We start from the raw sequence: 13,013 nt of genomic DNA on the forward strand, positions 1-13,013 counted from the left end.
TATGACTACCATGACCTAAAATACAGAAATAATTGTACCAGAGGAGTCCATTTCTGTGCTCAAAGGTGCAGTTTGCAAGAATGTATCTCTAAGGCAAATTACTGGACCTCAAGAAACTTATTTGTACCATTCTGACGGTCAAAATAAATATCGACCCTATCACCATACATGTATGAATTGGCTGCTAACATCACCAGCTACTAACAGTTCGACTGTAGGCCAGAACTCTGGGCCCATCCTCATAATTATTATTTTTTTTTTTCAAAATGTGTTTTACAAGAGATCATTAGAAGTAATGTGCGTCTCAAAAGCTCAATCCCGAAAATGTGCTGGGGAGGTTTGGACAACGTCATTTCCAAAATTACTGCTGGATGTAGATAATGTGTGTTGCTGTCATAACATTCATCATTATATATTCTATTACAGTGTAAAGCCAGTCAAGTACGTTCATTTTGAGCATTCCTAATGTCTTAGTGTAATGCCATTTCTAACAACAAAACGTAAGTTTGTTGTTCATAGAGATGTTTCCATTTTCTGTTTCCCATTCACACCGCTGAACCTCGTCTCAATGCTCTCCCTGACACACTGACCTGAGTGTGTGTGTGTGTGTGTGTGTGTGTGTGTGTGTGTGTGTGTGTGTGAATCTCCACAGTTCTGATGTGCAACATTATTTCAAACGTGTCCCCATAACTCTTTATTTGCTTATTTATTTATTTACGTTGAGCATAAGTCACCTCCGGCCTGGCAGACGGCGAGGTCTGAATATCTGGTTTAAACCGCAACAGTCTCTCTCCTCTCGCCATAAAGCGTTTTACTGTCCCTCGTTCTTCCCACCGCTGCCCGTATCTGTAAAAAAAAAAAAGATGCCTCTCACAAATTCACGCCTTAAAAGCGGAACGTTGCCCTCCGTCATAAACCAGCATTATGGCAAAATTACTGTCACCCCGGACCCCCGTGTCCTTTGTATAAAACCCCATTTTGTGTTTTTATCTCATGCTACGGCACTAACAACACTGAAACAACTGAATAAAAAAGCACGGCTAAACATTACATATTACATGTATATTTATAAGGAATCAGGGAGAGAGAGAGGTGTGCGATGGAGAGAGGATGTGGGAAATAAATAAATAAGTAAATCATCTAAATTGCTATTGATTTGCTTAAAGGGTGTTAGCGTTAGATTAAAAGGTTAAGAAATAAAACCGCTTTGAGAATTAAATCATTCCGAAATAAAATCAAAGATTACCGAAAATAAATAAGGAAAGTAACCCTTGCAAGGACACCACAAAGGGTATGAGCACAGGGTTCATTTTTCACCTTGAAGTACGAGAGTGGAGACAATTTTCAAGAAAAAAAAAAAAATGAAAATGAGAAATTACACAAGAAAGCCTAGGAGATTAGTGGGAAGATGACTTTTTTTAATGAGCAGCCTAATACAGCTGAGTGTTACTGTACCATCTCCCGCCCCAATCAGCCAATCAGAGCAGGGAACAGTGCTGAGTCAGGACCTGGGCAGCGCTCACGTCCGAATGCAGGGGAGGGGAGCGAACGCACTGCAGTAGCACCTCCGACTTCTCCGGGAAACGAGGCCCTGACCGGGCAGGAATCGGAGTGAAGTTGTGACCCACCATACGCCCCTTAGCACAGGGTCGTAGACTCTTTTATCCCAATGAAAGACTAAATAAAACAACTACGGCAAGTTGCGTTGGCTGATTTAACCTAATAAACCATGCTCATTAATGCAAATATTTCCAACATTATTGGTTAGAGCGGACTACATGCGCCGTGCTTTATGGGTAAAGTGCATAGGTTGTTTTCTAATCATGCACCCTGAACTTGTCGTTGGGTGCCAGCAGATTGTGGACGTTGCGGTTGGAGTTGGAGCCTCCAACAGCGAGTTGGACAGGAAACTGGATTAAGCCACCACTGTCCGCTGCGGGAAAATCCCACTGATGAATGCAACAAAATCCCACTGAGAGATCGGCAGGCTGCTATTTTCCCTGAATGAACGTGCGTCTTTATGAATGAAAAGGTTTCCTAAACAAAAATGTAATAAATATTTTCCTCCACTGCCTGTCAGAGAAATGAAGGATCATCTTACATCGCTGTCAGAGCTGTGGCTGGCGCTGATAAAGTGGCTAAGGTCAGACTGCTTTAGCATTTTGGGCCCCGGAGCCCGCGGTGCTGTGGGTCAGGCAGGGTAATGGCAGGAGGGAGGGGGACATTCTGCAGGACAGAGTGACAGGAAGTGATGTGACAGGCTGAGCAGGTGATCCCCCTTCTTTTAGGACCCCGCTACCCCTTGTCCTCCAGGGGGTGGGGGGTATGTGGGAAAGGTTTGTCAGTCACTGAGAAACTGAGAGTGCAGAACTGTCCTGATAAGGAGAGAGAGAGAGAGAGAGAGAGCGTGATAGAGAAGTGGATAAGGAGACACGGAGAGGAAGGCAGGATAAGGCTGAGCTGTTGTGTGAATGTTAGAAAATCATCAAGAGAGGAGAAAAAAAGAAAAACATGCGACCCCACCATTAATAAACAAACTTGTAAAGCTTGTATAAATCCTGGTGACGTCAGGTGACACCAGACGTGCTGGGACGCAGGCGTGCTATTAATACACCACCCCAAGTTCTGTTCTCAGCTGTCGCCAGCACCTGTCTCACCCCTCCCGTGTGGGTGGGAGTCGGGTTCAGAGGTCTGGGCTCCCTGCTGCTGCCCCCACCCATGTCCCTACACGTGATACCTCCATCAGCACAGCAGAATAAGGTGCGGAATGCAGCTCAGGCCCAGAATAGTGGCTGCGAGTCTCAAATGTCAGAGGGTGTCCGGAGACCACAGAACACACACACACACACCACACACACCACACACACCACACAACGTCATATTCAGAATGGCACTCATGCCGAAAACTCACACACAGATAACAAGTTGAGACATACATCAACACACTCACACAGAAAATGGACAATACACTCACACTCAAATGCAGGAAAAAAAATGGATTTGAGATGTTGAAAACAGAAAAAGAAAATACAATGTTGTAATTTTGTAATAAAGCTAAACAACTAAGTGAAGAAGTTTGTACCCACTATTAAAAAAATACAATAATAATAATTTCGGAAGGGTTAAGCAATTAAAACACACAGCAGCACATTGAAACCCTGTTTGGATAAAACCAGGCGACTTTATATTTGAACCCCAGAACAATAGTACAGTAGGCTTTAAAAATAGGGACAACATAGGTGACACATTTAGGATAAATTAGAGCATTCCAGAAGGCTTGTTGCTCACCGTGGATCTCCTCATATAGGCCTGAAACCCAGAGAGGAAACACGAAGGGAAAAAGCAGGAGGCTGCAGATTTTCTCGCTGTACCGCATGCAAAAACGCTGCAAATACACTGTGTGTTGGTGCATGGCCTGCCTTAAAGTGTCATTTTTTTTTGTTTTTTTTTGTGGCACATAGAGACACAAACATATGGGCTTACAGACACACACGCAGCACAGTGCCGGCATAAAGTCAGAGGATGAGCACGGCTGAATCCAGGCCATGTGTTAGAGTCGCGTCCTTCACCGTGTGCTACTTCCCGGCGTCTCCTCCTACCGCACCCCCCCCCCCCCCCCCCCCCCAAGTCCAGAACAAGTGGCGGTGGCCACGGCGACAGCTCCCTCATCAATTTGGTCCCCGCGCTCTCTGACAAGTTTATTAACAGCAGAGAGACGCCTCGCTCTCCACCTCCTCCGGCTCGCGCTAATCATTCCGCTTTTTCCACCCTCGTTCCGCTTATGTCGCCCGGGCCCGGCGCCGCTCCGTCATTGCGGCTATCTGGCCCGCGCAAGTTAAAACAGGGAAGGCGGGGCGATGCTGCGTGGATCAGGGGGGAACAGGGTGCTTTTTTACCCACGTCCACATAAACACGGAACAAGAGGTGCTCCTTGAGGAATCCAGGTTAACATTTCCAAGCGTCAGCGAAATTCCGGGGGCTACGGTCCAAAGAGGTGCCACTTCCTGTCACGCTCCTTAAATTATTTTTAAAACATTCCGTCATGCAGCATGGCCTCATTGTAACTAAAGGTCAATGTTGAGGTCAAAGCCGAGGTGAAAACGGCTTTTCTCAGAGCTCAGCATAGTGTGTGTGTGTGTGTGTGTGTGTGTCTGTGTACGTATGGGTGTGTGCGTGTTCACGTCCTATTTATTTCTTAGGATTTATAGAAAGACTGTGTTAAAGTACAAGACCCCTGAACATCAAAACTATTCAGCGTGGAATACAGAGCCCCATGTCACAGGAAGACGGACAAAGTGAGGAGGACGGTGAAGATATCTCGTGCATTTCCACCTGCACGGTGGTTCCTGCGTTAGGTTTTTCTCTAGGCTACGCTGACTGGGCTGTTGAAGAATGGGGAAGAAGACAGAGGACGGCTGGGGGAAGGGGAGGCTAATAAATAGCACAGGACACAGACGCAATGCCACCGGCAGCCGTTAGCCTGTTCAAACCGCGGCGGGACGACGAAGGCCCGTAAAAACCAGAAACGCAGCGCTGAGCAGTGTCCGTAATGGCAAAAAGATTAGCTAATGCTATAGTAAGTCCAGCAGGACAACACAGGAAAATGAATGCTGCATGTTTTTATCATTTTGTTTCCTTTCCAGCAATACATATATATATATTTGAATCAGAGACTCAGAAAGGTTTCACCCTGTTAGAGGTGAATATAATGATCTTTTAGATAAGTAAGCCATAGCTTCTTGAGAGATCTACATGAAGCTAGCAAACGTTTACACTGGCAAATACAACTCTTAAAACTTTTAACAGTTCTAAGTTCTGCAACATAACAGGGTGGAACTTTAAGAGTGGGACCAGCAGGATGATATTTCATAAAAATACACAAAGGAAGGTTGGACTGAAAGTTGAAATCCTCCTGAATAAAGCAAGGTGACAAAGAACAGGTTGGAATATTGTTTTAGTTGTTTACATAATAACATAATATTACTTTTTTAATCACTTCATGGCTTCCAGATCAATTTGAAATGAGGCCATGATAAAATGTATGCTTCAACAAAAAAGTATGTAAAAAAGTACAATTGAATCATTTTACAATAAAATTCCCCTCTAATACCAAGAAAATAAAACACGTGAAAAGTCTGCATGAGAAAGAAAGGATGAAGAGGATAAAGCGGCAGAAGAGAACGAGTGAGAGTGAGAGCGCTTGTAGAGGTCAATGGGAGTTAATTTTTGCAGTGTCGTAGCAGCAGGGTTCATTAGCAGTATCGACAGGGCCATGATAAATTCATTGTTTCTGGGCTTTGTCCGCAGCCATCGTTTAAAAGCACCCCCTTGTTATCAGGGCGGGTGGCACCCTCCTCTTCTCCGCCAACTCCACCTCCCGCCAGTCCCCCTTTTCTCCTCCTCCTGTTGTGGGCTGTTCTGCAGTATCACAATGGCAATTTCTCACTTTGATTTCTCGCCTACTTTGTCGCTCTGCTCTCTTTAGAAACAGCAGCATTTTTTTCGGTTTGTTCTGGGCTCAGCAGGGTGTGTAGGTGTGTGCTGCGTCACGTGACAATGTGTGCTTTTATGTGTGTATGTGTGAGTATGTTTCATGTCTACCTTCCCTAGCGAACATACACTCGCTCATGAAACCTTCTTTTCTTTCTTTCTTTCTTTGTTCAGGCAAAAAGACTCCACTGCACAACTGGCATGAACGGGAAGCCTCAACACCCCAAAAGAGCTCGGAAACCCAAAAATGCTTTGCTAAAGCTGGTAAAATGGAACCAAATCAACTGTTCAATGGATTTGGTCCCCTTCAACCAGCTGTAGCTGTGCATTGGTCACCCCAGATAACCCCGGAAAGCAGGAAAAGTCGTACCAACCTAGACCAGAAAAGTTGGACAAGATGTGTCAAACCTCAATAGGCCTTTTCAAGGAAGAGAGCTTCACCACTACCATGAAATTGGTCAAGTTGTTCCTGGTTCATTGTGGGCTGTTGTTCCTTAATAACATCTTATGCCACTTCACCATAATCTTTGCATTGAGGTGTTTTTGTGTCTGCATCATTGTGCACACCAAGGCCTTTATGAGAACCATTAGCTGCTGTGGAAACAGAATGAAGTGCTGTCAATTTATTTAATTTATGTAGTCTTATATATTGCATATGAGTAATGTTTCCATTTTACACACTGTTTCTCTATGATCTGGTTCCTGCAAATTGATCTTGGGCTTATAGTATTGGCTAGGTGAGGTGTAATATTGGATAGAGAACCTCCTGTTCCTTGGACCTCATACTCAGGTAAGTACGTGCTTCATTAATGGCCGCCTGTGTTTACAGTGCCTGTTGTCTCCAATATCGGCTTGTACCTACGCCACACTGTAACTACTATCATTACTGATGGAGTTTGGCTGTATCATTCTTTATGGCGGGTATTGATTTCTTGTCTGCCACAAGAGCGAGGGATGGGGGGGGGGGGCTCTTACATATGGGCTTGTTGAATAAGTAAAACAGTCATTTCTGTCTCTCTCTCTTCTGTCTTTTTCCTTTGCTGCTGTTAATGCACGTCTTTAATCAATAAAAGCTTATCCCAAAGTTCATAAACTGCTGAAGTGGTTTCTCTTTTGATGTCAGTTTTGGGCTGGGTGGCTGATGGAGGACGGAGGACGGTGGACAGAAAGGAGGAAAAGGGTGAAGGAGGAAATAAATAGGACGTAAAGGCAGGCAGCGTGGGAATAAACATGGAGATGCGGCTTATTAAGAGGCAAAAAAGGAAGTGATATGTGGAATAAGGCATAGGGAAAGAGAATATGACATTCACTTCCACCATCATCTCTCCATCAGAGACACCCGCTTCTTCCAGATGGAAAGTCACCTTGCCGAGGTCCATTCTGGACTCTCTCTCTCTCACACATAGCGTGTTAGAGCTGACTCAAACGTGCCACGATAAAAGCGGTGATGCATCTTATCCGCCTTTAAAACCACGCCCATCCACTCCATCTCCACGGCACTCCACAACAGCGGTATCTCTCCAGTCGCCAAGGTGTGACAGATGTTTTAATGTGCCTGCGATTCCTTATCACATTGTGGCTGAAAGCTCAATTTGCCTCTCTTGCTCTGATCGATGGAAGTCGCAGACATGCAGGCGAGCGGTGCGTCAACGGAAAACATGCCAGCAGCTACTGCACAAAGACGCCAGTCTGTCTTTTTTTTAATTTCACGAAAACTGGGAATTTGATTTTGGCCTCAGGTGACCTCTTCTAAGCTTCTCTATGTTAGGTTGTATCGCCGTCTACGGCCTGGGGCGCAAGTGGAGCTGGCGCTGGGGTTGAGAGGGTTGCTGCGGAGTGGGAGACGGGACATGGATGGAACTGGACGTGGAGTACTGGCAGGAGAAGGCAGCAGGATGTAATTGTGTTGTACGGGCGTGGGTCGGGCCAGGACTGGAGGCCACGTCAGAGGATGTGAGTAGGGTGGTAGTAGCCTAGTGGGTAACACACTCGCCTATGAACCAGAAGACTCAGGTTCAAACCCAAATTACAACCATTGTGTCCCTGAGCAAGACACTTAACCCTGAGTTGCTCCAGGGTGACTGTCCCTGTAACTACTGATTGTAAGTTGCTCTGGATAAGGGTATCTGATAAATGCTGTAAATGTAAATGGCCGCTCATCCTTACTGTATGTGACGTAATAGGAAACGGGAACGGAACATCGAGGTCAAACAATAGTCAAAAGGGCATGAGATAAGGTCAGATCAAGAGAAACGGCTTACAACGAACGTGAGACTGAATCGACGAATGAGTTCGCGCTGTAGCCTGGTTGTGTCGTCCATTTATGTCTGCACTTGACCTCTGGCTGAAGCCCTTCTGGGTCAGCGAGGACAGGGGATACCGGGCTCCCCCTGCTGGCCAGGCAGATGGGTGGCAGCCGCCACAGGCTGCCTTAAATCTAATTTCTGCTTTCTTTACTCATGAAAAAAATGGAGTAAAATCAACAACGTCCACATACTGTTTTACGTCACTCTGCGTTGCATCAATGTCAATAAACTTGTCCACTAGAGGGCATTTTGGCTATTCAAACATGGTGGTAGTGGAGAAGGTAGTAATGATGTCTTTACTATTTATGAACTCAGTCACTCATGAGGGCAGAGACTCACTCAGACTGGGGGTGCCAAGTTTAAATAACCACATACTTCAAAACATCAATGAGACAATTGCTGTGACTGCCTCAGATTTTTTTTATTATTATTGATTATTCTTTTATTCAATTTTAAATAAATGCATCTTCAAAAAAAAAAGTACAGATTTTAACCAAATGACAATGTCTGGACACAAGGCTAATCCGTGTCTGACAGTAAGCATATATGAGCCCTTACACACAAAATAACCCCATTGCCTAGAATATTAGAGGAATAGAAATGCAATGAATGTATAATATAGATAAATTTATAATATATATAAATACATAGAGTACAAAGGTTTGGACACACCTTCTCATTCAATGTGTTTTCTTTATTTTCATGACCATTTACGTTGGTAGATTCTCACTGAAGGCATCAAAACTATGAATGAACACATGTGGAGTTATGTACTTAATAATGAAGGTGAAATAACTGAAAACATGTTTTATATTCTAGTTTCTTCAAAATATCCACCCTTTGTTCTGATTACTGCTTTGAACACTCTTGGCATCCTCTCGATGAGCTTCAAGAGGTCGTCACCTGAAATGGTGTTCACTTCACAGGTGTTCTTTAACGGGGTTAATTAGTGGAATTTCTTGCTTTATTAATTGTGCAGAGGTCAGGTTACTACACAGCCGACAGCCCTATTGGACAACTGTTAAAATTCGTATTATTGCAAGAACCAATCAGCTAACTAAAGTGGCCATCATTACATTACAAATTAAGGTCAGTCAGTCCGGAAAATTGCAAAACCTTTAATTGTGTCCCCAAGTGGAGTCGCAAAAAACCATCATGCGCTACAACGACCGACCCAGGAAAGGAAGACCAAGAGTAACCTCTGCTTCTAAAGACAAGTTCATCCAAGTCACCAGCCTCAGAAATCACAAGTTTATCAGCAGCTCAGATCAGAGACCAGATAAATGCCACAAAGAGTTATAGCAGCAGACTCATCTCTAGAACAACTGTTAAAAGGAGACTACACAATTTAGGCCTTCATGGTCAAATAGCTGCCAGGAAACCACTGCTAAGGAGAGGCAACAAGCAAAACAGATTTGTTGGGGCCAAGAAACACAAGGAATGGACTGATGAGTCCAAATTTGAGCTCTTTGGTTCCTACCGCCATGTCTTTGTGAAACGCAGAAAAGGTGAACGGATAGATTCCACATGCCTGGTTCCCATGGAGGAGGAGGTGTGATGGGGTGGGGGTGTTGACACTGTTGGGGATTTATTAAAAATTGGAGGCACACTGAACCATCATGGCTACCACAGCATCCTGCAGTGACATGCCATCCCATTCGGTTTAGTTGGACGATCATTTATTTTTCAACAGGACAATGACCCCAAACACACCACCAGGCTTTGTAAGGGCCATTTGACCAAGATGGAGAGTGATTGAGTGCTGCAGCAGATGACCTGGCCTCCACAGTCACCGGACCTGAACCCAGTCGAGATGGTTTGGGGTGAGCTGGACCGCAGAGTGAAGGTAAAGGGACCAACAAGTGCTAAACACCTCTGGGAACTCCTTCAAGACTGTTGGAAAACCATTTCAAGTGACGACCTCTTGAAGCTCATCGAGAGAATGCCAAGAGTGTGCAAAGCAGTAATCAGAGCAAAGGGTGCATATTTTGAAGAAACTAGAATTATAAAACATGTTTTCAGTGATTTCAACTTTTTTTGTTAAGTACTAAAATGTAAATGGTCATGAAAATAAAGAAAGGTGTGTCCAAACTTTTGGCCTGTATTGTATGTTACAAAACTCTATCAGTTACTAGTATATGTTGCAGTACACATAGGTTAAATTTCTATGAATTACTCTAATCAATAGATAACATATGTAATATGTACATAATTAATATGAATATGGATACCCAATACCCTTGCCCCTGCATCTCATATCCATTTTTCATGAATTCTTTTGTAAATATGCATGAATGTGGCTGTAAAATTTTATGTTGTATCTTGTGGTGGTATAACACCTGGGAGGTAGACATTTAGACATCAGCCACACACTTGATGCAACAAGCCGACGTGCTATAAATCACACTCACATTCCTGTGATTCTGGGATTCCTTCGTGACACAACAGGCCATGGTGTCATCGCTGGGGTCAGTCCCCACCACACCACACAAATACCCTTAACATCCACGCAGACCCCAGAGATGGAGTGAGCTGCGAGTTACCATAATACACTATGATAACACTGCCCTTTCCCCAACATTGATTTATCACCTGGGTGACATTGGACAGCAGGGAGCAATGTGCCAAGCCACATAAACCAATGGCCGACATTTTAATATTGAAATTGAAACGGCGGCCAGGAGGGCAGGTGGGATTGTGTGAATGTGTGTGTTAGGGAGAAAGAGAAAGACAGGTGGGTTGAAAAAATCATAAACAGGAGGACGCTGCGTCTCATTATTCACACTGTATTGACGTTTGACCACATTCATCATCCAGCATGTGACACGGCCCAGTGAGTGAAAAGGACACCCCCACCCTCTGCACAGGTCCCTCTTAATTTTGTTTGGCAAAACTTTCACGGACAACTAGTAAATGAAGCCAAGCATTTTAATACAGTTATTTTAATAGTTGTGATAGAATTTTATTTTAACATTTTGCCACATGAAATGGTGGTCATTATTATATTTTTAGAATTAATACATTACAGTTAATCCAACCTTAAACGATGTAACAAGGTCAAGATGCATTAGAGATCATTAGTCATTATTGAGTGGCGTTCCTTTCGATTTAGTCAATCTAATAAGTGTAAAGGAATGCATTTTTGTGGAACATAAAAAGTAACAATCTTCTTGTTTTGAGGCTATATAACCACAAAATTAAATGGCAGCCTTTAGAGGAAACAGCATTATTAAGGTGTGAATACTCCTTTCCTAAATTACTCACCATTTAAAATTGCAAATATAAACCTTTAGCTGTATAAGAAAAGAGAAAAGTACAAGCACCAAAAGAAATGGTGCTTGTTCACAATTTACCCCGTTCTTTTATTTTTTTTTAAATGCACCTAACTGTAGGTATGAGAACAGCAATAATTTAGGAGAAATAAAGGAGAAAATTACCCAGACAATGTTTCAGTGGTAAAATAGCATGGAGGCGGGTGGGCCGTTTTCATTTTTCAGCTGAAAAAGGAGTAAAGTGCCTCATCACTCGGACTGCTGCTGTCCGCACAAGCAGAAATCAGTCCATGCATTTTTTTTCTCAACATACTTTTAAGGTAGTAATTAAATGTTTGAGGAATTAATCCATTTAAGTGTCTGGTCCAAATGCTGATCATACAAGTTCAAACCAGCACAGGCACTTAAGGCCGTTTGTGAAATGGGACAAGGGCAACATTAACATGAATCAACTCGGGCGAATATATGGCGTTTTGCTAAGATAACGCTTCAGAAGAGACCAAATAGCATCAATCATTGCTAACGGAGGCCGGAGAAACGGGACGAGGCTTTTTGGATAATAGCGACCTTAACTCAAACAGGGAGACTATGGGGAAGGAGAGTGCGAGTGACCGACCATCGCTCAACAGCAGAGATCACTGATAATATTACAACGGCATGCGTGGAAGTGGGCAATGACGAATGAGACAGAGCGCACGACACCTCGGCTCGGGCTAACTCGGCCCTCTGTGAGCGAGTATTGATTTATCTTTAACTCTCACCCTCTCTCAATAAGCCCTTCTTCAGGGAAAAGAGAACACAAGAAGAGAGCAGCGGTGTCATAAATAGAAGGTGGGGCAGACGACGCTCCATCGACTGCTAAACTGACATCTGGTATCAGGCAAAGAGGACGTCAATGTGGGAGCAGACGGGGGGTCTCCCCCGCACCTTGCTTCGATACACATGGGCGTTGCTGGCATTGGACGCTTAAAAAAAATACATATCCTGTGCAATTATCCCTCTGCATCCTCTACACATATTGCCTCATGTACATTACAAAATATACAACATGCATGTAATAAACATGTAATTACACATACACATGCTGTTTTATGCACCTTTGAGGACACATCTAGGCATTAAAACATAATTATTAAATTACTACTTCTGTTTAGAATAGTATAACTTTTTACATATAGGCTTTTCTCTGTCTCTATAGTTACATTGTTTGCAGACCATATAGAGCCACAGTGTTTTGTTATATAGAAGTATATAGAAGGATATATTGGATATATCTCCAATAGCCACTTCTCTGCCTCTCTTAACAAATTATGACATTTAGTGTCTCTTAAAACTGCAGAATCAGACATTTCACTATTAATCTTCTTTTCTGTGAAATCTTTAACTCTAGAGATGGTTCTTTCTATGATTTTCTTTTGGAAGGTTTGCAGCACCAGAAGTAACAAATGATTAGGAGATGTGATTGGAAATTTAAGTATTTTGTGACATTGATATAGGCAATTATCTGAGAATTAAGCAAAATACATTCTGCTCTTCAGTAAGGTTTTTGAGCAAAAAAAAATGAATGAACATGTGGCTATTTAGTTCCTGTATTTATACAAATTGCTTAAAATGTGAAGCATTGGGTAGCAGGGGACAGTCCAAAAGCAGTTTCTTTAAGATTATGCCATAATTAATAAAGTCTCAGCCAGCCAAACAATTATGATCTCTTTCTCTTTAAATAGGGATCTAAATAACAGTGTAAGTCACCACCAATGACAATGTTTGAATGTCTGGAAGTGCATGGACCTAAAAAGTTCATATGCGAAAAATTAGATCATCAAACCAGTAACAAATAATTGATCTTGCATCTAGGTTTTCAATCATGCAAGTGTTTTATGCTAAAGAAAAAAACACATATCACGGCCTCACACGGCCCTGCGTCAGCACCGGAGCGATCGTGGCC

Source organism: Denticeps clupeoides, chromosome 10 (genome assembly GCF_900700375.1).
Source record: "Denticeps clupeoides chromosome 10, fDenClu1.1, whole genome shotgun sequence".
In the NCBI taxonomy this organism is placed as follows: domain Eukaryota; kingdom Metazoa; phylum Chordata; class Actinopteri; order Clupeiformes; family Denticipitidae; genus Denticeps; species Denticeps clupeoides.